We start from the raw sequence: 23,900 nt of genomic DNA, 5'->3' as shown, positions 1-23,900 counted from the left end.
AGAAAAATGACCATGGGATTAACTGCAAACTCCTCTTTAGGTATCAACAATATCTCAAATCTTTTTAATCTCTAAAATAAAACCTTTAGGAGCAGTGACTTCATAATAGCAAACAACCTCTCTTACCATCAAGGTAAGAGGTCAAGAAAATTCAGACTAATCCAATATCAATAAATCTAGGTATCACTTCACCCCATGAAAAATTGGCACCTAGTTCTTAAATAAAGCATGCTATAAAAAGTGTTTATTTAACAAACTTTAAACGAAGTCATTTTCATTAAGAAGATATGCCATTTTGTTTCTCTGCAATCTAGACGTATTTTCAGGTTCCCTTGGTTAAGTCAAGAGCCCAACGCAGCATCAACATACTTTTAAATAGGTTTTCCAATCTGTTGTTTTAGATAATAACAATAGTCAAACTAGTTCTTTTTTTCTTTCTGAAAACAAAAAGCAGTTGGAGGGGTGAATGTTTTACCTTTCCCCTGGAGTTGTGGCATTATGGAAGCCCAGTGTGGCCTGGGAGTCAAAGGTGACTACAGATTCCTCCATCTTTAGCTACTCTGCTGGGCTTCTTGTGCACAGAGGTTTCAGCTCATTCATTCCCCCTTTGATTTCTGGTCTCATTACATGCAGACTCTCCTTTCTCTCACCCTTCCCCCAGGATAGAGTTCTCCATGTCACTTCTTATGCTCTGGGCCTGCTGTGCATCCAAATTGATTTTCACTTTTCCATGTCAAGGCTGCAATCCATATGGAAATTCTGGAAGCACAGAGGTGTTCAGAAATTTGTTTGAAACAAGATCTAGCCTAACACCACTTTGTGATTTAAGGAGCATCCAGATGTTTAGACATAAAACACTATTGCTGTGATTAGTTGAATGGTTTTTCTGAATACTCAAGTCAAGTTTTACACATACATGGGGGTAGGGAGAAGGCCTGTTATTATACCTTCGCTATTCAACCTCCATTGTACAAAATTCATGATCATTTTAAAAACATACATTAGAACTGCATTTAAGAGTTCACCCTTCTCTCCATTATCAACAAGTAAGTCACATTTCTAGATTACTTCCCACTATAGCAAATGAAAGCTCATTAGATAGAACCAATACAGATTTGTGTTCATTTGGCTATTTGGTACCAAACAAATTGTTGATTGACCACTTAAAAGCAAAACGTATCCACTTGTTTTTGTACCTTATAAGTCCAGCCTCTGCTGTCTTTTATCCTCAGTTTCTTAAAACAGTGATGTATTCTTCAAAATAGTTTCTCAGTAAGATTTTTTGTCTCCCTCTCTTATCTACATCAAGCCCTCTTTTTTTTTTTTTTTTTTTTTTTTGAGACGGAGTCTTGCTCTGTCGCCCAGGCTGGAGTGTAGTGGCATGATCTCGGCTGACTGCAAGCTCCGCCTTCCGGGTTTACACCATTCTCCTGCCTCAGCCTCCCGAGGAGCTGGGACTACAGGTGCCCACCACCATGCCCTGCTAATTTTTTTGTATTTTTAGTAGAGATGGGGTTTCACCGTGTTAGCCAGCATGGTCTCCACCTCCTGACCTTGTGATCCGCCCACCTCGGCCTCCCAAAGTGCTGGAATTACAGGCTTGAGCCACAGCGCCCGGCCTACATCAAGCTCTCTTTAAATCCAGGTCTCTTAAGACCTTGGTATAGAACGTGGTTCATGGACCAGCAGCAACTGCATAACCTGGGAGTTGGTTTGAAATGCTGAATCATAGCCCCACCCTAGAATTTTCATTTTAACAAGATTCCCTGGGGGATCTCATCACATTAAAGTTTGAGAAACACTAGGTTTAGGAAGGCTAGGAATTTTTCAGAGCCTATTAGTAGTTAGAACAAAAAGACAGGATTCGTGTCAAGTGAAGGACAAGAGATATGGTGGTGGAAAGCACCTGGGCTTTGGAGTTAGACACACCTAGATTCAAATCTTGGGTCTTGTTCCTTTAGCTCTGGAAACAAAAGATTTGTGATCTCTGAACTTTGGTTCTAGCATCTGTATATTGTGACCTATCAAACTTTTTTTGGTGAAAATTAAACGAGATATAATCACACAAACAGGATATATTCATTGATAGCTGATGCTTAATACATGTTAATATTCGTTTACTCATTCAGTCCCTACTATACGCTTCTTCCTCATTCTTAATGGTTGTCTTTTCAGCATCCCAAATCATTCAGAGCATGATTATGCACTGTTTTATATATTCAGACATGTCTTGAATGTATCTAAATATATAGGCCCAGAAAAATGATACATAACCAAATTCATAAAATATAAACAGTTGAAAGATTTTGATTAACTACACTGGAGGATTCTGATAGAATTAGAATGAAATTAGTGTTGGAATTAGCACGTGCTCCAATATTTCTGCTTTCCTACAATTTGACTGACAAATATCTTTAGACTCTAGGCCGAATGTTGACATAGATGAAGTACATCTTTGCTGTCTTCTCACTTCTCAGGCCATCTTCTTTGCGTTTTAGAGCCCAGTCCCTGTCTCGGTATCACACCGGAACTGTCAAAAAGCTGTGGGGCTGATAATTACAGCCCTGTGCTACTATTTTTCTCCATGTGATTTTTCTTTTCCAACAAAAGTCACTTGTTCTGAGCTCTGTACTTTCTAGTGTCAAGGTCGGGCACCTGTTACGCCTTAGAGCAGTGGTTTTCAAAATGTGATTTCAGGACCAGCAACAGCAGCAGCTGGGAACTTGTTAGAAATGCAAATTCTTATGCCTTACACTAGATCCGATGATTCAGAACCTCCACAGGTGAGGCCCAGAAGTTTGTGTTTTAATTCTGATGTGCTCAAGTTTGGGAACTAACTACATGAGAACGAACTATAGAATGGAATAAACTGTGGGACTCTAAACACAGCAGGATTTTCTAGCTGTAATAGTCCCCCAGACATCACCTAGTTTAGTGGTTCTCCACCCTGGCTGCATATTGGAATCACCTGGCAGCTTTAAACGACACCAATGCTTAGGTCCCAACCCTGGATGTTAGAATTTAATTGGCCCAGGGTGTAGCCTGGGCATTGGGATTTTTCTTATCTCCCAGGTGATTCTAAAGTACAGCCAGAGCTGAGGACCACTGATCAAGACCAGCCCTAGCAGCATATTTAAATCACCTGCAAACTCTAACAATACCTACCTCTCCTATCTCAGACCAATTGAAACTAAATCTCATGGGGCCTGAGCATCTGTAAGTTGTCAAAAGTCCTCTTCCCTGATACATGGGGAGGTTGAGAGTCACTCATCAAGTGTAGCGCTCTCACTTTATAGATGAAGAAACATGGAAAATTCTTCCCCAAAAGCCCATGATCAGGGCTTAGTTCCTGCTGATGTTCCCCCTCCTCCTGGGCATTCACATTTTAACTGAGGACATTTTAAATAAGAGTAGGGATGGGAGACTCTCAGGCCCTTCCACCACCTTTGGAGATATCTGGGGGCCTGGTGTTTTCCCCTCCCCTGCCACTGTCCCTGCCCTGAGCAAGCTGTCCCAGGGAAGCCCTGGGGAAGTGTGCTCATGATAGTGAGCAGGAGGCCTCCAGCACACAATATGATCATTACTGGAGTGTATTTTTCATTGATTTGATAAATTCTGTTTTACTCCATAGGATTTACAAAAGTAGGAGAAAGGATTTCTGCAGCAGGGTCTAATTCTGCTTTAAAATGCCACAACCATCGTTCCTAGGACCACAGAAGTGCTTTTGCTTAGATAAATGTCATTCTAGACCTAGGGCGTCACCGGGATTATAACATTATTGAATTTTCCGTCTGTACCTCTAATTTGCATGTTGCAAAAATAAACTAAAGATTTTATACAAAAATTAGTTCTGAGGTGACCGGATAGATTTTTCCAATTCACATTAAGCCAGTGTATCCTCTGGTGAGGGAAAGGAAAGATAATACCTCGTCTGGAAGCTGGAAGAGACTTCACCTAAATTTCTTCCTGCCCTGGACAAGGTGAAAGCGAAAGTACTTTAAATTAATGTTTCCTTGCCCTAGCTGCTTCTTTATATTGTCTGCATTTCCCAAGTAATTTGCAATTCTCGTTGCTAACTCCTGCTAGAGTGTTAGTACCCTAGTTAATAAGTTCTTATGAACAACTAAAAGCATCCCAGCTTCAACATGTACTAGCTGTGTGACCTTGACTGTGTCAACCCTGCTGAGCTTCTGCTCCTCTATCTCTAAAACAGGAACACTAGGACCTCCATCATAAAGTTATTGAGAATAATGGAGAGTATATACGGGTTTTAAAGCACTCAGTGCCTGACATGCAATAAGCAATATATAAATGTTTGATGTTTTATTACCATTGCACATTTCCCTTTATCATCTTCTCCAAACATAAGGAAAACAACTGACCAGTAGACTCTTCATTAAAAACGAAACAAGAAACATACATTAAAATTATTAACTGTTACTAATAACTTACCCCATATCTAAGACCTGGTTTTCATTTCGTGAATGATCTTAGTGACTCTTTTTTTGAATCATCTCCAAATTTCCATTTGAATTTTAATGGCATAAGCAGAAATGGACACTTCTATCGGGTCTGATTAATGTCTGTTTTAGTGAGAAACTCCATATTTAGCCATCTGAATTCCATTTAGTTGCCCTGAAGTTTATCTTCAGCTCAGATGGCCAACCATTCTGGTTTGCACAGAACTGAGGGACAAATTTTTCTACCCCATCTTCAGCCTGTGGCCAGCTGGGCCCTTATGTCTTGGCAGAGGCAGCCTGGTATGGCAGCCTGCTCCACTAAAAATCCCTTAATCCTGAGATACCCAAATACCTGGCAATGGCAGTCTGCACAGCTGGAGAGGGTCAAATTTACCCCAACAGAATTACAAGAACTGAATGGGTAAAGACTGGCTTCAGAAAGTAAATATTGGGAAGACCAGAATATTCTCTCTACTTAATGATCCAGCTGTTGAACTTGATAGGTCCTTTAGCCCCCTTGGAACTTCACTTTTCTTATTTGGTAGAATGGGTATAATATAATGTTCATCTGACAGGGCAGTTGACTGATCTGAAGAAGCAATATCTGTGTTCCTCCGTAAGTGTTCCTTGCATACAGGCCCTGAGTTAGACTCTCATTTCTCCCATTTCCTCATTCTTTGACCTTTGGCAAGTTTCCTTCATTCTCTGAGCCTCCCATTTCTCATCAATGAAATTGGGCATAACAGCACCTCCCTTACAGGGCTTTTCCAGCCCACCTGAGGCACGAACCTGTGCACGTTCACATCCATCCAAGCCTCTGCCCTGACCACACCAGTTGCATCCATATCTGAAAGGAGTGATTTCCCCCAGGAGATTTCTAATTGGCTGAAAAAGAGGTTCTCAGCCTTGGATGCACATTAGAATCATTTGAGGACACGTAGGAAAAAAAAAATGCCACCCTCCAGGTTTCCCTCCAGACCAATAAGTCCAAATCTCAGAGGGTAGGTAGCTCAGAGGGTTTAAACATCACTTTCTAAGTTTTCACTGGACTGGAGGGAGAGCACAGAGCTCCCCAAAAAGAGCAGGTATCAAGAGAGGCCCATCACTGACCCCAGACTTGTCCATGAATATCAGAGAAGGAATTCGAATCAAGCCCTGGCCTTTGATATGTGTCAATTCAGCTTACTGATCCGGGCAGATTTGTGAATAGGAGCCTATAGACTGTTCCCTCTTTTCCAGGCGTTCCACTTCTTCAGTTGGTCTCCAATTTACTGGCCCTGTTTCCATAAGCACCTTGTAAAGTAAGTTCACCACATGAGTCTTTTCTTGTCCTTAGGAGGGCTCACGTCTGTGTCTGTGTCTGTGTCTTTACAAACAGATGCTCTAAAGTCACTCTGTATCCTCCCCCTTGCTGAGCAAGCCCTTTGGAGGCAGCAGGATGGGGTGCTCCAGCCAGCTGGGTTAGTAGAGAAGGCATCAGCCAGCCCAAGTGGAGCAGCATGAGGTTCCTTAGCCACTCAGGCCAGGCCTGGAAATATCCCCATTATTTCCTCACTTTGATTTTCAAGCAGTTTAACCAGAGGACTTTCTTAGGGTGGATCTACCTCAGGAGATAAGACCAAACTTTATCTGAGTCACAAGTTTTTGTTCTACACCATTTCATTCTCTGCCTTCTTTGGCACTCTTGAAACTGGCTAGTTTCTTAGGTAACCCAGCAAACAATGGAAATAACAAAACTGAAGATTTCCCAAAGTTCCATTAAAGACTGGCCACTTTGTGACACTGAGATTTGGGTGATATATTGTCTAGTTGGAGCATCAGTGTTTTTCAAAGCATTTTAAGCTGTAGGGTCTGAGCTGAGTGGGTCTGGGTTTAAACATGACCTCCTAGAGGGAGAACGGACATAGACATTATCACAAACATCTTAACTTATAGAAGAAGATGTCAAGGGCTGGCACTGGAAGACACTAGCCCAGGTGGCAGGCTTCCTTGACCAGTCGAGCTGGAGCCTCATTCCCAGCCTCCTGTTCAGAGTGGCTTCTGATAAACACTGGAGCCCCTATTAAAGGGCTTCTAGAACTTACTAGCGATTCATGAGCCACTTGTTTCTGCATCTTCCTATGGGGGAAGAGACTCCATAGTTTCCATCATGTTCACAAAGTGGCCTGTGATCCAAAATAGCTAGTTTTCTAGCCCTTTTCGTTATAAGAAGTTTACTTTAAAAATTCATTCATAATGATTAGTATACATATTTGGGGGGTATTAAAGAGACGGTAATTACATTACCATGCCAGTTCTACCAGTCACAAGTATGAACAGGTTGAGTGATTGATGAAGGCTTTATGCCATAGCTTGTTGTATTTCCACTACTATGAACAATTGCTAGGAAATTCTTAGGGTTAGCTAATGTCCATTCCAATACAACCTAGGAATTATTTACAAATTTAATGTGGAATTCTGCCTCACACACACACACACACACACACACACACACACATATATAATCTTTTTCCTGAGAAGTCTCTGCAGGTTTTCTAGAAGATTAGAAAGCTCATAATAAATATTTTGTTCAATAATTGAAATGTGCTTTATTGCCATTAACATGGCAAGCCATCTGTGAGAAGATTGTAAAACATTTAAACATTGGGTGCTAGTTGGACAACGTTGTGAGATTTTAAAGCACTTAAACATTGGGTGGCAAGATCAGTGACTACGTTGGCCTCACTTTGCTATCACCTGGGAGCTTTAAAAGAGACTGATTCTGGCATCCTACTTCTAGAGATTCTGACTTAATTGGTCCAGAGTATGATCTGTGCATCAACATTTTTTTAACTTCTCATTTTGAAATAATTACAGACTCAGGAAGTTGCAAAGGCAATACAGAGAGGTTCCTTGTACCGTCCATTCAGCTTTCTCCAGTGGTAACATCTCTCATAACTCCAGTCCAACATCAGAGTCAAGAAACTGACATGGGAATAATTGTGTTAAATAGAAGACCACAGAACTTATCTAGATTTCACTAGTTTGAGTGTCAGGACACTTCACAGCTCCCCAGGTGATTCTACTAAATAGTCAGAGTTGAAAACTTCTGCCCAAAGTGCTGTTTAGGGTTTCTTCTAACCATGAGTCAGGGATTCTACACACACACACACACACACACACACACACACACACACACACACAGAGTAAAATAACACTCCGTACACATGTACTTGTGTGCAAGTGCAGACCACATCATGCATAGGCATCCTGAAAACTTGAGACTTTTAATAACATTGCAGGATTAAAGTGACTGACATTTAAAAGAAAACTTAACTCCTGGAAAACTGTACTTCAAAATTGTACAAAATATATTCTGGTTTGTATCCCATGTCAAACAAAAGATGTCTGCCATACCTGAGAAAGTAAACCAGGGCTTATGACTCCCAGAATTAAAGTCCATATTAGTAATGAGAAGAAAAATCCGTGAGTTTTAAAATGTCATTTATGCATGCAATTTAGGTCTTAAAGCCTGATAACATGGTAAGATACTTCTTGCATGCATAATTATGTTTATAAAATTGCCATTTATCATGCTCCAAATGCATGTAAGCAACTGCTGTTCTCTGTAAATAAATCAGTGTTTCCTTCTCTGCCACCTGGGAAATTAAACACTGTCCTGGGCAAGTTTCCACACTTTTTCCTCTTTAAAAAGAGTTGAAATAGGTATTAATCAGTGAAGCAGTGGGAGTAATGAATAACCCTCACATCTCATCCTAGCGTCTACTCTCCGGTATTAACTGCAAGGTTAAATAGGGACATTTGTAACCATAACAAGCCCCAAGCTGAACTTAAGTCAGGGTACAAGAACTTAACCCCCATCTTACACAAAGAGGAGATTTCTTCTTATCTGGGATAAAATTTTCATCAAGATACTTTTGGAATTTATTTACTAAGGATTGTCTGTGCAGGATCGGTCAGATTCCAGTTGCTCCCACCTGCACCTGCACTGTCTCTAGATACTGGAATCTCAAGTTTTTTCAAATTCTCTCCTCCCCCCCCCACCCAAAAAGCAAAACCCATCATCCCTGGGTTTTCAGGTACACGATGAAAAAGTACCCATTTGCAATTGTTGCACCTTGAGTGCTTGTCTCAAAAACTACCAGGAAGAAGCTCAGGCCCCAAAAAACAAAAACTGGTTGGATCCAGAGATGCCTGAGCTGGAGATGAACTTTGGCAAACTCCCCTCATTACCATACTAAAAACCCACCCAGGGAGGAGCTTATTTGCCATTTTCTACACATGTGACACGTGATTGGCAGCTGCACCTGCACTGCCTTTACTCCACCTCTACATGGAATGACTCAGCTAACTAACCCAATAAAAGCCCTGTTTCACCTTTATTTGGGGAAGCACTGCCCTGGGAGCTATGCCTGGTGTCCTCCTCACTTGGCAAGTAATAAAATCATCTTGTTAAATCCTCCTTGTCTGTGGTCATTGGACTGCCACCCACCAGGCCATCCAACCTGCCCATCCTGTGGGTTACAGTTTCAGATGAGAAATGGCTGACTCTTGTCTTCAGAGACCTCCCTGGACTCCTTATCTGTGTATCTTCTTCCTTTACAGTGACAGGACCTTTTTTTCCCCTGATTCCTCCAGGGTACTCATCGTCCTCATGTTCCCCTGACAACTTCCTGTTTCTGGCCTGGATCCTGGGTCTCCCAGGGGAATTTTACTTAGATGAGTTCCATAAAGTTCTAGAGCACAGTGAATGTTTGAGTCAGTTTTGAAAATATTCTTTCTACCTAATATTTTGAGGAGAGGTTCAGGTCTGGAATGGCATTTACAGGAGCCCAGCAAGGCTCCTGGTGACCTGGAAGTGACGGTGATGGAACCTCGTGTACATCAGCCAAGGGGAGAGGCCGATGAAGCCTCCTGATTCTGATTATATAACTTTCCTGGTCTGGTCTCAGGCCCCAAAACTCAGTCCTCAGAGGGGAAGGAGGACGGGGTGGGATGGAGGGAAATGGACGATTCTCAGAGATTTGGGTACAAATCATCATTTCCTCCTCTTTGCTACACTTATTGATCCATCTTTTTATTTTCTTACTTAATTAGCTGTGAATTTGTAGCATCCTGAGTAAATTCATTTGAACATGTTGATTATCGTAAATCAACTGGATTAAGACAACAATATTTTGGATATTACCAGATTAAGCCTTTCCTGTGAACAGAGAAGGTGCTTGACTAATTATCATGATTTCAGACATCCCAGGAGAGGCCTCCTGAGAATGTCCTTAGCCCACTGGGGAATACCTTAATGTATACTCTTATGTTCGTGGCTTATGTTTGTGGGGGTAGTGGGTGGCTGTTGAAATCAAACTATATTCTTAGACAGGTTACATTATTTTAAAGGTGCGTGTCATTGATTTACATCTTAATGGAAGGTATCTGGCCCTTTCTAGAGGCAAGCATTGAACAGAGGGAAGAGGTAAAGACCAAAGAACACTCTAAGTAAACTACAGTGAGTTTCTGGCGACACAAAAGGGAATTCTGGAGGGCTGGGAGCCACAGAAAAATGTCACCTTCCTCTCAATTTCCTCGCTTCCCAACTGCCACACCCTGGTCATAAAAATAAACAAAACCAGTCTGTGCCATCAGCTTCCTGGACCATCTAGGACTGCATGCAGATGCATTTTGTTTTGTTCATCCATCCTTGCCAGTGGTATTTATTATCTGGGATCCATTGAATCACTTATTTTCCTGTCTGTGAGCTGGCCTATTTTGCCAGTTTGATGATGTGTGCTGTTTACTAGAGGAGCTATTAAATTTCTCACCTGTGTATCTTGTGAGAGCTGCAGCTGGAAGATAAAGCTTCTTGGAGTGTGGAGCATTGGTATGTGAGAGATTTTCAAGGACATGGCTTCCTTCAAATCCCTGCTACACAATCTAGATTAGAATCTAAATAAAACATCCACACTAGCTATCCTTATAGGTTTCAGCAGTCCATCATAACAAGATGAATTCCAGGCTGGAAACATTTTGATTAGGATGCTAGATCATTAACAGGTTTTATATGCCGAATTAAAACTCAGATATCACAAAGAATTGCCTAAAAGGGAACAGAAAGCCTTGGTTGTGAAGTGTCAAATGCTGGAAGGATTCTGTCATACTTGACAATAGCTAGCAAAGGTGTAAGAACATGAACTTTGGGGTAAACATGGCTGGGTTGAAATCCTGGCCTCATTTACCAGCTTGGTGACTCTAGGAAAGTTATTTGACCTCTGCATTTTATCCAATAATGCCACTGCAAGGTATTGATCATATAGATATAATGATAATAGCTAGAATATATACCCTTTTTTGTCACTTTATATGTTAATTTGTTAAGCCTCCCAACAACCCAAGAAGGTGATACTATTATCATCCAGAGGAGACAGAAACATAGACAAGACGACTAGCCCAAGGTCAAGTTAGTCAGCACTCTCATGAGAGGCAGTTTGGGGCACGGTTAAGTGGGTGGGCTCCAGGCCAGACTTTTGGGGTTTGACTCCCAGTTCTACTGTTCACTAGCAGTGTAAAGGGATTAGAATCGTGCTTGCTACATAAAAACTACCAGGTAGTATTTTGCTCTGAGAGAAATAGGATCCTTCCTCAAGCTATTAAGGTAGGCAGCATCTGCTGATTTCAAAGTACTTTCTAATTGTAGAAACAAGAGCCGTTTCAAGTCAATTCCTTAAGCAGCAGTGACTCCTGTATATCCTTTGCAGTGGCTTTATCCAGCTCATAGCTTGCCTCAGCATGTAAAGAAGCAGATCAGTTTTACCATTTCTATTCTCAGCACATAGAGCCAAATGCCCAGAAATAATGTGATTTATACCAAGTGACTCTCCTCAATTGCTCTGTCTCCAGGACACTCACTTCCCTCCCACGATGCAGTTATTGGGGTTGCCTGCCCCTGACCCAGGAGAACCTGCCTTCGTGATAAAGCAACACTGCCCCCATCTAAGCTACTCTCCAGACACCTCTATCCAGCCTGCTCACCTGCTCGTAAACCATGCAAATTCTTCTTAACATCAACCATTGCCCTGGAAGAGTCTAGAAGTAGGGATATACACTACAACACAATATTCCTAGATGTTGTTCAATATGAGATTTTTGCTCCAATTTCTAGCTGTCCCCTGCTCCATTCATGCATTAAATATTTATTGAGGAGCTGCTTTGAGCCATAATTTTTTGTAGTTGCTGGGGATGCTGCACTGACAGTAACCATCATTGTTCCTGCCCTCGTGAATCTTGCATTTGAAGAGAGAAAACCAATTAAAAAAGTAAACAAATAAAACTATGATGTGATAGGTGGTAATAAATGCTACTGAGAAAAATAAGGCAGGTTGTTAGAGGTGGGCCAGTGATGTCAAGTGGGGGCCAGGGACAGATGAGGTAGGTTTTTAAAGACCAGAGTGAACATTTTGAATCTTATTGTCAGTGTAATAGGAAGCCACGGTGAGGGTGAGAGCAGGGAATGATATGAATTGATTGGCTTTTGAAAAGGTGGATCATCCTGGCTTCTGTGTGGAATTAGACTGTATTAGAACTAGAAGAGAAGCTGGGAGACCAGTCAGGAGGCTCTGGCATTAGTCCAGGTGAGAGAAAATGATGGTTTGAACCACAGTGGTAGAGGTAAGAATGGTCAGAATCTGAGATTTTCTTTGATGGTTCAGTCAACAGATTTGTACATGGGTTGGATGTAAGTGAGTGAAAAGAGAAGATTAAAGGAAGACTCCAGAGTAGAACAGTTCTGCCTTTCCCTGAGGGCAGATTTTTTTTTTTCTAATTTTACTTTAAGTTCTGGGATACATGTGCAGAACATGCAGGTTTGTTACATAGAAATACGTGTGGAATGGTGGTTTGCTGCACCTATCAACCTGTCATTTAGGTTTCAAACCCTGAATGCGTTAGTGATTTTTCCTAACACTGTCCCTCCCCTTGCCCCTCCCAACTCCTGCAACAGGCCATTGTGTGTGTTGTTCCCCTCTCTGTGTCCATGTGTTCTCATTGTTCACCTCCCACTTAAGAGTGAGAACATGAGGTGGTTTTCTGAGACAGATGTTTCTTTACTTGTGTTATCTGTGAATGTCTTTCTCTCCTCTAGATTTAAAATTGCTTCAGGACCCAGAATTCTTAGATATTCTGTTTTCCTCTTATCTTTTCCTTCTCTTATTAGTGACTCATAGTACTTTACACCTAGTAAATGCACAATAAAAGCTGTGAAACAAGTAAGTTATAATGCATAAGATGTTTATTAGTAAGTAAATGTCCGTAAATTTTAATATTTGTTCTGGATTTGCTGTATGGTTTTGGAAAAATGGCTCACTTTCTGACTCAACTGTCCTATTATGAAATAGGGTTCTTCATGTTTGCCTTTGTAATGTAGATGTAGTATCGATATACTTAATGGTAGGTGGCAGACAATTTGGGGATATGGGATAAAGAGTCCTCTATTATCTGCAGTAATGGAAAAAGCAGAGGGGGAATAACTGGGGGAATATGTCTTACGGAGGCATCATTTAATATGCATTTCAAACTTGCAAGGTGCATTGTCATCACTCCCCTCCATGCCACTGGCAGACGTTGCTGATTGTCCTTCCCTGAGAGGTCTGGAAATGGCCTTAGAATCTTTCTCAATATAACATGCCGAGGTACCATTCTTTCCTGACACAATCCTTTCATCTAATAGTGGAGGAAATTAGAACCCAGAAATAGTAAATGACTTTTACCAACTCACAAAGTTCAGCAAGCAGTGGGAACAAAATTGGAGCCTGAGCCTGAACCCTGATTCCCATAGACAGAATGATCAGGGCTCCAGCACCAAGGTCTAATGGAAGGGGAGGAAGCTCTTGGGGAATGGGAAGACTGGGCAGGGAGTGGGGCCCTAGAGTCAGCAGTGAGGTAGAGAAGCTCCTCAAAATGGGCTTGGAAGAGAAAGGTGTTCTAGAGTCCATTGCTCTGTAGATGTTTTCAGTACCACAGAGGGAAGGCTGGCTGTTGTCTAGGATTCTTATTTCCCTTTACAACTCTTTAAGAACAGAGGACATGTATAATTAAATCACAGAGGTTGTGATCTGACATGCTAATACTGCCCTTGAATGTGGATATTTTTCTTGTTTATTAAATACTTGCAGAATTAAAAAGCAACCTCTCATTGCCTATTGAATCTGAGTTCACTCACCTTAGACACACCACAAAATGGTTATTTAATTTCCTTAACATAAAAAGAGACACAAACATGATTTCAATTGGGTTACTAGATATGCCATCGATGGAAATCTAGTCTTTATGGTTGAAATGACGGCTGCTTCCATTTAAATCACAATGTAGTATTCTGCTCAGGTCCTGTACTCGGCCACGCTGTCCTCCCCAGACTTTGAACGATAAAAAATCTTGCTTATTTATTCTCACACAGGCTTGATTTACTCATTACTATGCCAAGAAAGAAAAATGGCTTTTGTTCTCTCTGAAAAAGTTTCTGTTAAACAGATATCTCTTAGTGAGTCAACCCAAATACCGGATGTGAGAATAATCTTTAAGCTGAACTTTCCCCTGGGTGAAACCTGAGCACTTTGAACAATGACTGTTTTTTGTTTGTTTGTTTTTGTTTTTGTTTCTGTTTTGGCAGAAATCTTTGATAGATCATTAAACATTTTTATGTAGTTGATAATTCTAATTGTAGTGGGTTGTTTTGAGATTTTAGTGAATTGGAATATTTTAAAAAACAAGGTAACTATTATTAAAGCTAAGATAGGAAAAATATTATCTCCTTATAAAATACATATAAGATACTTTTTACATTTTGGTTGAGATTAAGATTATATTTTTAGGTATACCTTTAAATACTTTTCCCTTGAATGTAAGGCGTAACCCTGAGAGTAGTTTTTAAATCTGAAGAATTTTCCTATACCTAACACCAATGCCATTTTCTACACATTGTGTCCTAATGTAAAGGGCATGGTATTGGGAGGAGGAAGATCTAGGTTCTAGACTTCATTTTATCACTAACTTGATGCATGACCTGATGTACATTACATGTGTCCACCCAGGAGGGAGAGCTCCATTTCCCCATCTATAAAATGCAGGCGTAGGACTGATTAATTTGAAAGCTTCTCCAGAGAAATATCATTGTATAAACTGTGGTGTTGCATTATCCAAATTTTTCTCTAAACAACTGGTTGGTTGGCCAGGCGTGGTGGACCATGCCTGTAATCCCAGCACTTTGGGAGGCCGAGGCAGGTGGATCACGAGGTCAGGTGATTGAGACTACCCTGGCTAACATGGTGAAACCCTATCTCTACTAAAAATACAAAAAATTAGCCAGGCGTGCTGGCGGGTGCCTGTAGTCCCAGCTACTTGGGAGGCTGAGGCAGAAGAATTATGAACCTGGGAGGCGGAGCTTGCAGTGAGCCGAGATCGCGCCACTGCACTCCAGCCTGGGTGACAGAATGAGATTCCGTCTCAAAATAAATAAATAAATAAATAAAAATTTAAAAACTGGTTGGATTTTTCTCCCTACTGTTATTATAGGGACAAAATTATATTGCAGATGATTTAGAAAATACAAAAGAAAAGAAGAAAACCGAAATTATTGGTAATTGCTTCAATCCAGAGTTAAGTACTATTAATATTTTGATGCATTTTTTCAGGCTTTTTATATGTATGTGTGTTACATATAACAGGATCTGACTATATAAATATTTTACTAAACTTTGTATCTTTTCCCATGACACTAATTCCTTTAAGAACCTACTTTTAATGGTTGCATAATATCTCATCCCATAGATTTCTCATAATTTAGTTATTTCCTAATGGTTAGACATATATTTTATTAGCATTTTTGCTATTATTATTCTTGCACATAAATATTTATACTGATATTGATTTATTTGAAGAGATTTCTAAGCATAATATTACCAGTAAAAGATTATGCACGTTTTTATCAAATTTTGGCATCAGGATTATGCTGCCCTTATAAAATGAGTTGGGAAGTGCTCCTTCTTTCTTTGTTTCCTGAGTCTATAAAATTGTTGCATAATTCATTGATTTTACATTCTTTTTCTTTTCACTATAGAGATTTGAAGCTATAAATTTCCCTCTGAGCACTGCTTTACCTGTATGCCATAGATTTTGATATATTGTTTCATTATAATTTGATTTAAAATATTTTTAAAATTTCCTTTTAGATTTCTTCTTTGACCAAAGGGTTATTCAGAGGAATATATTTTTATTTTCAAATTGATTTCTAATTTAATTCCTTTGTGATCAGAAAGCATATTCTGTATCAGCAGTTATTCAAATTTTTGGTCTTACCGTCTTTACACAAGTAAAAATTATTGAAGACTCCAAAGAGCTTTTGTTTATATTTATATTTACCATATTAGGATTTACAACTGAGAGGTTTTTAAAATAAATATTTGTTCATTTACTTTAAAAGAGCATGTTAACACAAATAACATTATTATGAAAGACAACTATATTTTCCAGAACAAAAAATAGTGAAAAAAGTAACATTGATTTGTATTTTCACAGATTTCACAACTTGTCTTTAAGGTCTGGCTCAATTTGGAAACAACTTGATTTTTATATTTGTTTCTTCATTAAATCTGTTGTGACATCACATGTTATCCAGCCTGTAGACAATTCCACTGTACACCTATGAGAAAATGGGAGTAAAAAAGGCAAATAATGTCTCATTATTTTGAAAATAGTTTTGACCTTGTGGACTTCCTAAAAGGGTTTCAGGAACCCCCATGGGTTCCCTGTATTATATGATGAGAACTGCTTATTCACATTATTTTTTATCCTTTTCAATCTACTGAGACTTGTTTTATAGTCCAACATGTGGTCTACCATGGCAAATGTTCTGTATACACCTGTGTACATCTGAAAAGAATGTATGTTCTGCAGTTGTTGGATACCATGTTCTATAATTATCAATTAGGTCAAGTTCGTTTTTGGAGTTGTTCAAATCTTCATCTTTTCTGATTTTTATTTTTTTCTATCAATTTCTGAGAAAGGTGTTAAAATATCCAACAGTGATTGTAGATCTGTACTTTTCTCTTTAGTTCTGTCAAATTCTGTTTCATGTATTTTGAATACTCATTATTAAGTGCATTCACTTCTAGGTTTGTTACATTTTCTTGATATGAAAATTATAAAATATCTACATCCTAATTTCTGATAATTCTTTTTGTCTTGAAGTATACTTTGATAATGTAGACCTACTGTTTCTTATGCTTACTATTTGTAAGGCTTATATTTTTCTAATTTTTACTTTCAACCAGTCTGTCTTTAGATTTAAAATATATGTTTATGCATATTTAAATAGATATCACATATATTTATAAAGTATTATAGTTTTGCATATACATAAAGAGAGAAAAAGGGAGATTTTTTATTTTAATCTAGTCTGTTCATTTCCACCTTTTAATTAAAATGTTTATAATTCATTTACATTTAAATAATTATTAATGTGATTGAGTTTAAGTCTGTCATCTTGGCATTTGTTTTCTATTGGTTCTATCTGGCCTATATTCCTTTGTTGTTCCTTTTCTGCCTTCTCTTGGGTAAACACATTTTTCTTAGTATTCCATTTGATCCCTCTTGTGAACTTTTCATCTAGCCCTCCTTTTGTTATTTTTTAATGGTTGCTCTAGTCTAGAGACTACAGTACACATCTTTAATATATTATAGTATGCCTTAAACTAATATTACATTACTTCACAAAGGAAGAATGTCACAACAGTATAATTCCATTCAAACCACCTCCCCTCAATATTTGTGTTTTGTCATATATTTTATTTCTACATATGCTGTAAACTTCATAATTCATTTTTTTTTGCTTTTAATAATCAATAGTATTTTTTTTTTTTTTTTTTTTTTGAGACGGAGTCTCGCTCTGTCGCCCAGGCTGGAGTGCAGTGGCGCGATCTCGGCTCACTGCAAGCTCCGCCTCCTGGGTTCACGCCATTCTCCTGCCTCAGCCTCCCGAGTAGCTGGGACTACAGGCGCCCGCCACCACGCCCGGCTAATTTTTAGTATTTTTAGTAGAGACAGGGTTTCACCGTGTTAGCCAGGATGGTCTCGATCTTCTGACCTCGTGATCCGCCCACCTCGGCCTCCCAAAGTGCTGGGATTACAGGCGTGAGCCACCGCGCCCGGCCAATAGTATTTTTAATAATTTTTAAAATAAATATAATAAGAAGGTCTTGTCTATTTACCCACAAATTTATGCCTTCCAGTCCTCTTCTTCCCTTCCTTACCAATCTTGGTGCCCATTGGGTATTATTCTCTTCAGTAAAGAATACTTTTTGTGAAAAAAATCATTTCTAGAGGGTCAGATGAGCAGTAGGTAAATACTTTGAGCCTGTTTTTCTTTTTTCTGTTGAAAATGATTTTCATTTTGTCTTGACATTGTTTAATAAATTTATTGAGGCATAAATTAACTATCATAAAATCCACACATTTCATGTGTATAACTCAATGATTACTAGCAAATTTACAGAATTATACAACCATCATCACAATAGTTTGAGAATAGTTCTATCTTCCAGAAAAACTCCTCATGCCCTTTTGCAGGCAGTTCTTTCTCTTTTTCACTCCCAGTTCCAGGCAACCATTATTTTACTTTTATGGACATTTCATATGAATGGAATAATGTAATATGTGGTGCCTTGCTTCTTTTAATTTAGCATAATATTCTTGAGGTTCATTCTTGTTGTAGCATGTCAGTAGTTTATTCCTTTTAATTGATGAATAAACTACATTTTGATTATCTGCTCACCAGTTGGAGAGCATTCATATTATTTTCATTTTTTGGCCATTATAATAATGCTGCTATAAACATTTAAAAACAAGCTTTTGTATCAATATATGTCTTTGTTTTTTCTTTGGTAGATACCTAATAGTGGAATTCCTGGGTCATATGTTAAATTTATATTTAACTTTGAAAGATACTATCAAATTGTTTTCCTGGCTGGGTGTGGTGGCTCATGCCTGTAATTCCAGCACTTTGGCAGGCTGAGGCAGGCAGATCACGAGGTCAGGAGATCGATACCATCCTGGCTAACACAGTGAAACCCCGTCTCTACTAAAAATACAAACAATTAGCAGGGCGTGGTGACGGACACCTGTAGTCCCAGCAACTCAGGAGGCTGAGGCAGGAGAATGGCATGAACCCGGGAGGTGGAGCTTGCAGTGAGCCGAGATTGCGCCACTGCACTCCAGCCTGGGCGACAGAGAGAGACTCTGTCTCAAAAAAAAAAAAAAAAAAAAATTGTTTTCCCAAGTGGCTATACCATGTTACATTCTCACCTGAAATACATAAGGGTTTACCTTCATGTTTGAAGGTCGTCTTTTGCTGAATATAGAAATATAGTTGATAGTTTATCTTTTTTTCCTTGACTTAAAAATATGTTGTTCCCTTGTATTCTGGCCACCATTGTTTCCCATAAGAAGTCAATAGTAATTCCTGTTGTTGTTCTCCTGTATATAATGTCTTTTTCTTCTTCCTGCTTGATATTTTCTGTTTAATTTAGAATTTTAGGAGTTTATGACACATCTAGGTGTGGTTATCATGAAGTTTGATGAGTTTTCTGGATTTATGCATTAATATCTTTAATCGATTTGAGGAAAATATTGGCTATTATTTCTTCAAATGTCTCTGCATCATTCTCTCTCTCTCTTCTGCTTTTAAGACTCTAATTATACATATTTAGAATACTTTATACTGTCCCACAGATCTCTTTTTCCCTATTTTAAATCTAGTCTAGATAAAGTATTAGTTTTATAGACTTACTCTTTGGCTGTGACTCTTTGGGATTCTGATCCATTATTCTAGCCCACATCAAACCATAAAAGTTTTCTGTGAGTTCATCTGGTTTCTCCTTATGCCTCTCTATGGCAAATTCTTTCTCCCACAACTACACCAAGGATGAAAGCAAACATGTACTTTTGCTCCCAGGGGAAGGGCTTACCGCTTTATGGAATTTGGTTCATTTAGGCTGTCCTTTCATCAGATCTCTGGGTTTGAAAGAAAATCTATGTTCTATATGTAGGTCGTGTTCTTGTGGCTTATTCTTTTTTATTTTCTTTCTTTCTTTTTTTAAGAGACAGGGTCTCACCCTATCACTCAGGCTGGAGTATAGTGACACAATCATAGCTCACTGCAGCCTTGGACTACTGGATTCAAGTGATCCTCTCACCTCAACCTCCTGAGTAGCTGGGACTTACAGGCATGAGCCACCAGTCCTGGCTAAAACTTCCTTCTTGATAAGGTGATTTATGTTTCCACCGCTGGCATTCTACATCTTTCTCCACTTCACCTTCTATACCAGATGTCTCAGAGACACAGCACAAAGAAAACTCCAGCCAAATGCACAATAACTATTCTTTAATAGAGCATTTGCCCTGATACTCTTTTTCCTTACTTATTCCTATTCCAGGGCTGGTTGACTTAGAAAGTAACCTAAAAGTCTTTGTCCCTTTTCCTTGAGCCTAGAGCCAGTCTTTCATAGCCAGGTTCTTGTTTCTCTACTCTTGACACTCTAACACTACACTCAAAAGACATATCTCAGTCAAAGAAGAATGTGATTTCTCAAAACTCCAGAATTTCCAAAGGTGCCCTCCATAACCAAAAGGCACCCCAACCCAAATCCCAATCTAAGCAGTTGTGAATGTGTATAATCAACCTGCCATTTTATAACAGAAACAGCCTTTTTGTGCATTTCCCTGTGGCTTCTTACATTTCCTTCCTTACCTTCCTCTGTCCTAGCTTTTTGATTTACCACAACCCTTACCTAAAAAGGAAGAGTAAATAAAAAAAGATATAGGACTGACATTTACTTTTCCAAATGCCTTTTTTTGGGACAGAGTCTTGCTCTGTCACCCAGGCTGGAGTGAAATGGCATGATCTCAGCTCACTGCAACCTCCACCTCCCAGGTTCAAGCGATTCTCCTGCCTCAGCCTCCTGAGTAGCTGGGATTACAGGTGCCTGCCACCATGCCTGGCTAATTTTTGTATTTTTAGTAGAGATGGGGGTCTCACCATGTTGGCCAGGCTGGTCTCAAACTCCTGACCTCATGATCCACCCACCTCAGGCTCCCAAAGTGGTGGGATTACAGGCATGAGCCACCGCCCCCGGCCAGTGCCTTTCTTTTAAGCAAGCTTGTCCAACCTATGCCCCAGGACAGCTTTGAATTTGGCCCAACACAAATTCGTAAACTTTCTTAAAACATGATTTTTTTAATGATTTTTTTTTTTTGGTTCATCAGCTATCATTAGTGCTAGTGTATTTTATGTGTGGCCCAAGACAATTCTTCTTCTTCAAATGTGGCCCAGGGAAGCCAAAAGATTTGACCCCCCTGCTTTTAAGGATGACCTTCAAGTGCTTAGAAATACAGAGGAAGTCATTTGATGGCTCTACCTGCCATTTTTATGCAGGTGGAATCTTTTCAAAGTACAGGGCATTGGCAGCCTGCAGCTTGACAAGATTCAGAGATATAATCATAATGTATTTCCAATTATTTCTTATTTATTTGAAATTTTATCAATGATAAATGTCTATTACTAATTAAGATTTTTTAAAACTAGTAACTTTACTAGAAAATTTTTTCTGACCTCATTCATTTTACCAGTTTTGCTTTCATGCTCATTTCTTAAGCTGAGTTTTCTCCCTTGGTCTCTGTCTTGACACATGCTATCCATCAAATAATGATATGGCTACCTGCTAATTTGCTAATTTAAGACATTCAAATTAACTTTAAAAGAAAGGTTTTCCTTCAAGGATTCATTCAAGGATTAAATCCTCTTGCTTCTGTTTCTATCCCCATTTGGCTTTTGATTCTGTATAAAATTAGATTTTGCATTTACAGCAATACACTTCAACACACACATGTACATACATCTGCTGTATTAGTTAAGGTAATGATTTCTATTTTACCAGATACACTCTAAAATTTCAAGGGCTTACCAGAAGAGAGACTTATTTCCCACTCCTGTAATACCCCATCACTATGTGATAGAAGAGGGGGTTGAAGGAAATAGGAGTGTGCTCCATGGAGTCCTTCAAAGATCTAGAATGATAGAGGCTCTGCCATCTTCAACACTTCGCTCCCAAGGTCAGCTTGAAGAAGAGAAATGAAGGTTCTGAAGGAAGTTCTTATGGCTGAAAGTAGCATGAATTGTTTTCTGCTCCCACTCCATTGGCCAGAACTCAGTCACAGGATCACACCAGAGCTGGGCCCTGATTGGGAAACAACTTTTCAGAAACAACTCTGTACTATACAGGGGGAGCACAAACCTTGGGTGGATTTTCAGTCATCTCTCTTTATATGCATAAATATATCTAAGACTTCATGGCTAAGTCTCTAAATTCCAGTATAAATCTCTAAAATTCTCAAAGCTTGAGGAATTAAGGAGTTGGATAGCGGAGTAGGAGACTTCATGGCAAGCACCAAAGACTGTCTTGGTAGTAGTAGTAGCAAGTGGAGCTGCAACTAGGGTAGAAGATCTCAGAAATAATCTGTCCATGAAAGGAAGCAAAGATGTGATTAGCTTATCTTATCATTCACTCATGCATTATTTCATTCATTTATCAGACATTATCTTGATTAGTTGCTTTATGGCAGGCAATGTGCTAAGGGCTGAGGATACAAGGATAAATAAATTATTTATACCATCTAGTGGGGCAGCAGCTGTAATGGATTCATGTACATTATGTATGTGAAAGTAATATACATTATTTTAGTGGAGGAGAATGGCTTTCCACTAAGGTAGCCTAATAAATTCCCAGTATAGTCTCAGAAACCTATTTTCCTATTGGATTCTAACATTTCCCTCCTTTGTATATATACAGGCCCTGGTTCCAACTTTGCATTCTATTTTCACGGACAATAATATGATAATATTTACTTAGTACAAAGATCCCTCGGCCACATATTATTTGCAGAATGGATTTAAAAGGGGTGAAATTGAATGCAGGGATGGTCAAGAAGCTACTGTCATAGCTTTTACTGGTTCTCTCTTCTATTAGGAAGAAAATTTAAAATCCTACCCATAACTCACAAAGCTGTTCATGTCAAGCCACTGTCTAATAGTCTAGCTGCTTCCCCATAGCTTCCCACCCCTGATCCCTAACTCCACTTTGGGCAGCCCAGCAATATTGGGCTACCCATAGTTTCTCACACTTTGACACCTCATTTTATGCCCCCGTTTATATATAAAAGTCACTCTCTGCTTGGCTGCCCATTTAGAAAACTAAAAAACCACTTACCTCTCAAAATCCAGCGAAATGTGGCTTCCTTAGAGAAATCTTCTCTAACTCTCCTTCCTGCACCAAACTTAAATACTTCTTCTATGCTCCTACTGCATTTTGTATCCATATCATTTATGACAATATAATTTATAGTATATTACATAATACCACATCATATTATATTATATTATATTATAATTTTTCATTTCTTTCTACCAAGACCTCTTTAAAAGAATAGTGACTTGTCATCTTTCTATGGCCTGTGCCTAGGTTGATACTGGGAACATAGTATATTCAATAAGTAGTCATTGGATGGGTGGGTGGTGGATGGATGGACTGATAGTGGGTTGATATCATCATATGAAGAAATTCCCTTTAATTCTTTTTTGTTTGTTTGTTTGTTTTGAGACAGGGTCTCGCTTTGTCACCCAGGCTGGAGTCTAGTGGCACGAGCTTGGCTCACTGCAACCTCCACCTCCTGGGTTCAAGCAATTCTCCTGCCTCAGCTTCCTGAGTAGCTGGTATTACAGGCATGCATCACCATACCCGGCTATTTTTTTTTTTTGTATGTTTTTTAGAGACTGGGCTTCACCACGTTGGCCAGACTGGCCTCGAACTCCTGGCCTCAAGTGATCCACCCACTTTGGCCTCCCAAAGTGCTGGTATTATAAGCGTGAGCCACCATGCCTGGCCTAACAGCAATGGAAAAGCAGTGAAGGTATTTGAACCAGGGGAGTGGTATAATTCACAGAACTCATTCACACAAAGCCAAATCTGGTGGTACTGAATAAGAAGGTGGGATCAGCAGGGAAGCAGAGTGAGTAGGAGGCTGATAACAGACCTTTGTTATTTTTGAGTTGCTCAGCATTCTAATGCACTTTCTATACTGGGGAAATTCACTCCCCATTGCCCATGGCGGGGTTGTTACATGCCACAAAGAGGCCATGAAGATTAAGATTACCCTAGCCAGGCTTCCTGGCAGTTGGGGTTGGGGTGTGTGACTCGGGCTTGACCAATGAGACACCACACCCAAACTTTTGACTCTAGAGGGTGCAACACAATGTCACAGGGACAGTTAGTGATCACTTATAGCAGCACAGGAGCAGTGATGAGGACAGCATTGGGAGGGTTCCAGTGGTGGTATCCTAGCTACACT

At 39.5% G+C, this 23,900-nt stretch overlaps 1 protein-coding gene and 1 long non-coding RNA gene across 5 annotated transcripts in view; one reads left to right on the top strand and one right to left on the bottom strand.

The window, feature by feature from the left end:
* Window positions 1–23,900, top strand: part of RCAN2 (regulator of calcineurin 2) — a 273,335-nt gene that overhangs the window by 131,253 nt on the left and 118,182 nt on the right. The window lies entirely within an intron of this gene.
* The window catches only part of LOC129534516 (uncharacterized), a 60,715-nt gene continuing 52,857 nt past the window's right edge, over window positions 16,043–23,900 (bottom strand). Inside the window, exons 3-4 of one of the 2 annotated variants that reach the window (XR_008681131.2) lie at window positions 21,461–22,012; window positions 16,043–16,143 (exon numbers count right to left, since the gene is read on the bottom strand). This is a non-coding gene — a long non-coding RNA (uncharacterized lncRNA). Of the gene's footprint in view, window positions 16,144–18,908; window positions 19,015–21,460; window positions 22,013–23,900 lie in introns of those variants that run through there. The other variant, XR_008681132.2, reaches the window with a different exon arrangement.

The sequence above is a fragment of the Gorilla gorilla genome, chromosome 5, assembly GCF_029281585.2.
Source record: "Gorilla gorilla gorilla isolate KB3781 chromosome 5, NHGRI_mGorGor1-v2.1_pri, whole genome shotgun sequence".
NCBI lineage: Eukaryota > Metazoa > Chordata > Mammalia > Primates > Hominidae > Gorilla > Gorilla gorilla.
Note: the sequence above shows the minus strand (reverse complement) of the source record. Positions and strands in the feature narration are given on the sequence as shown.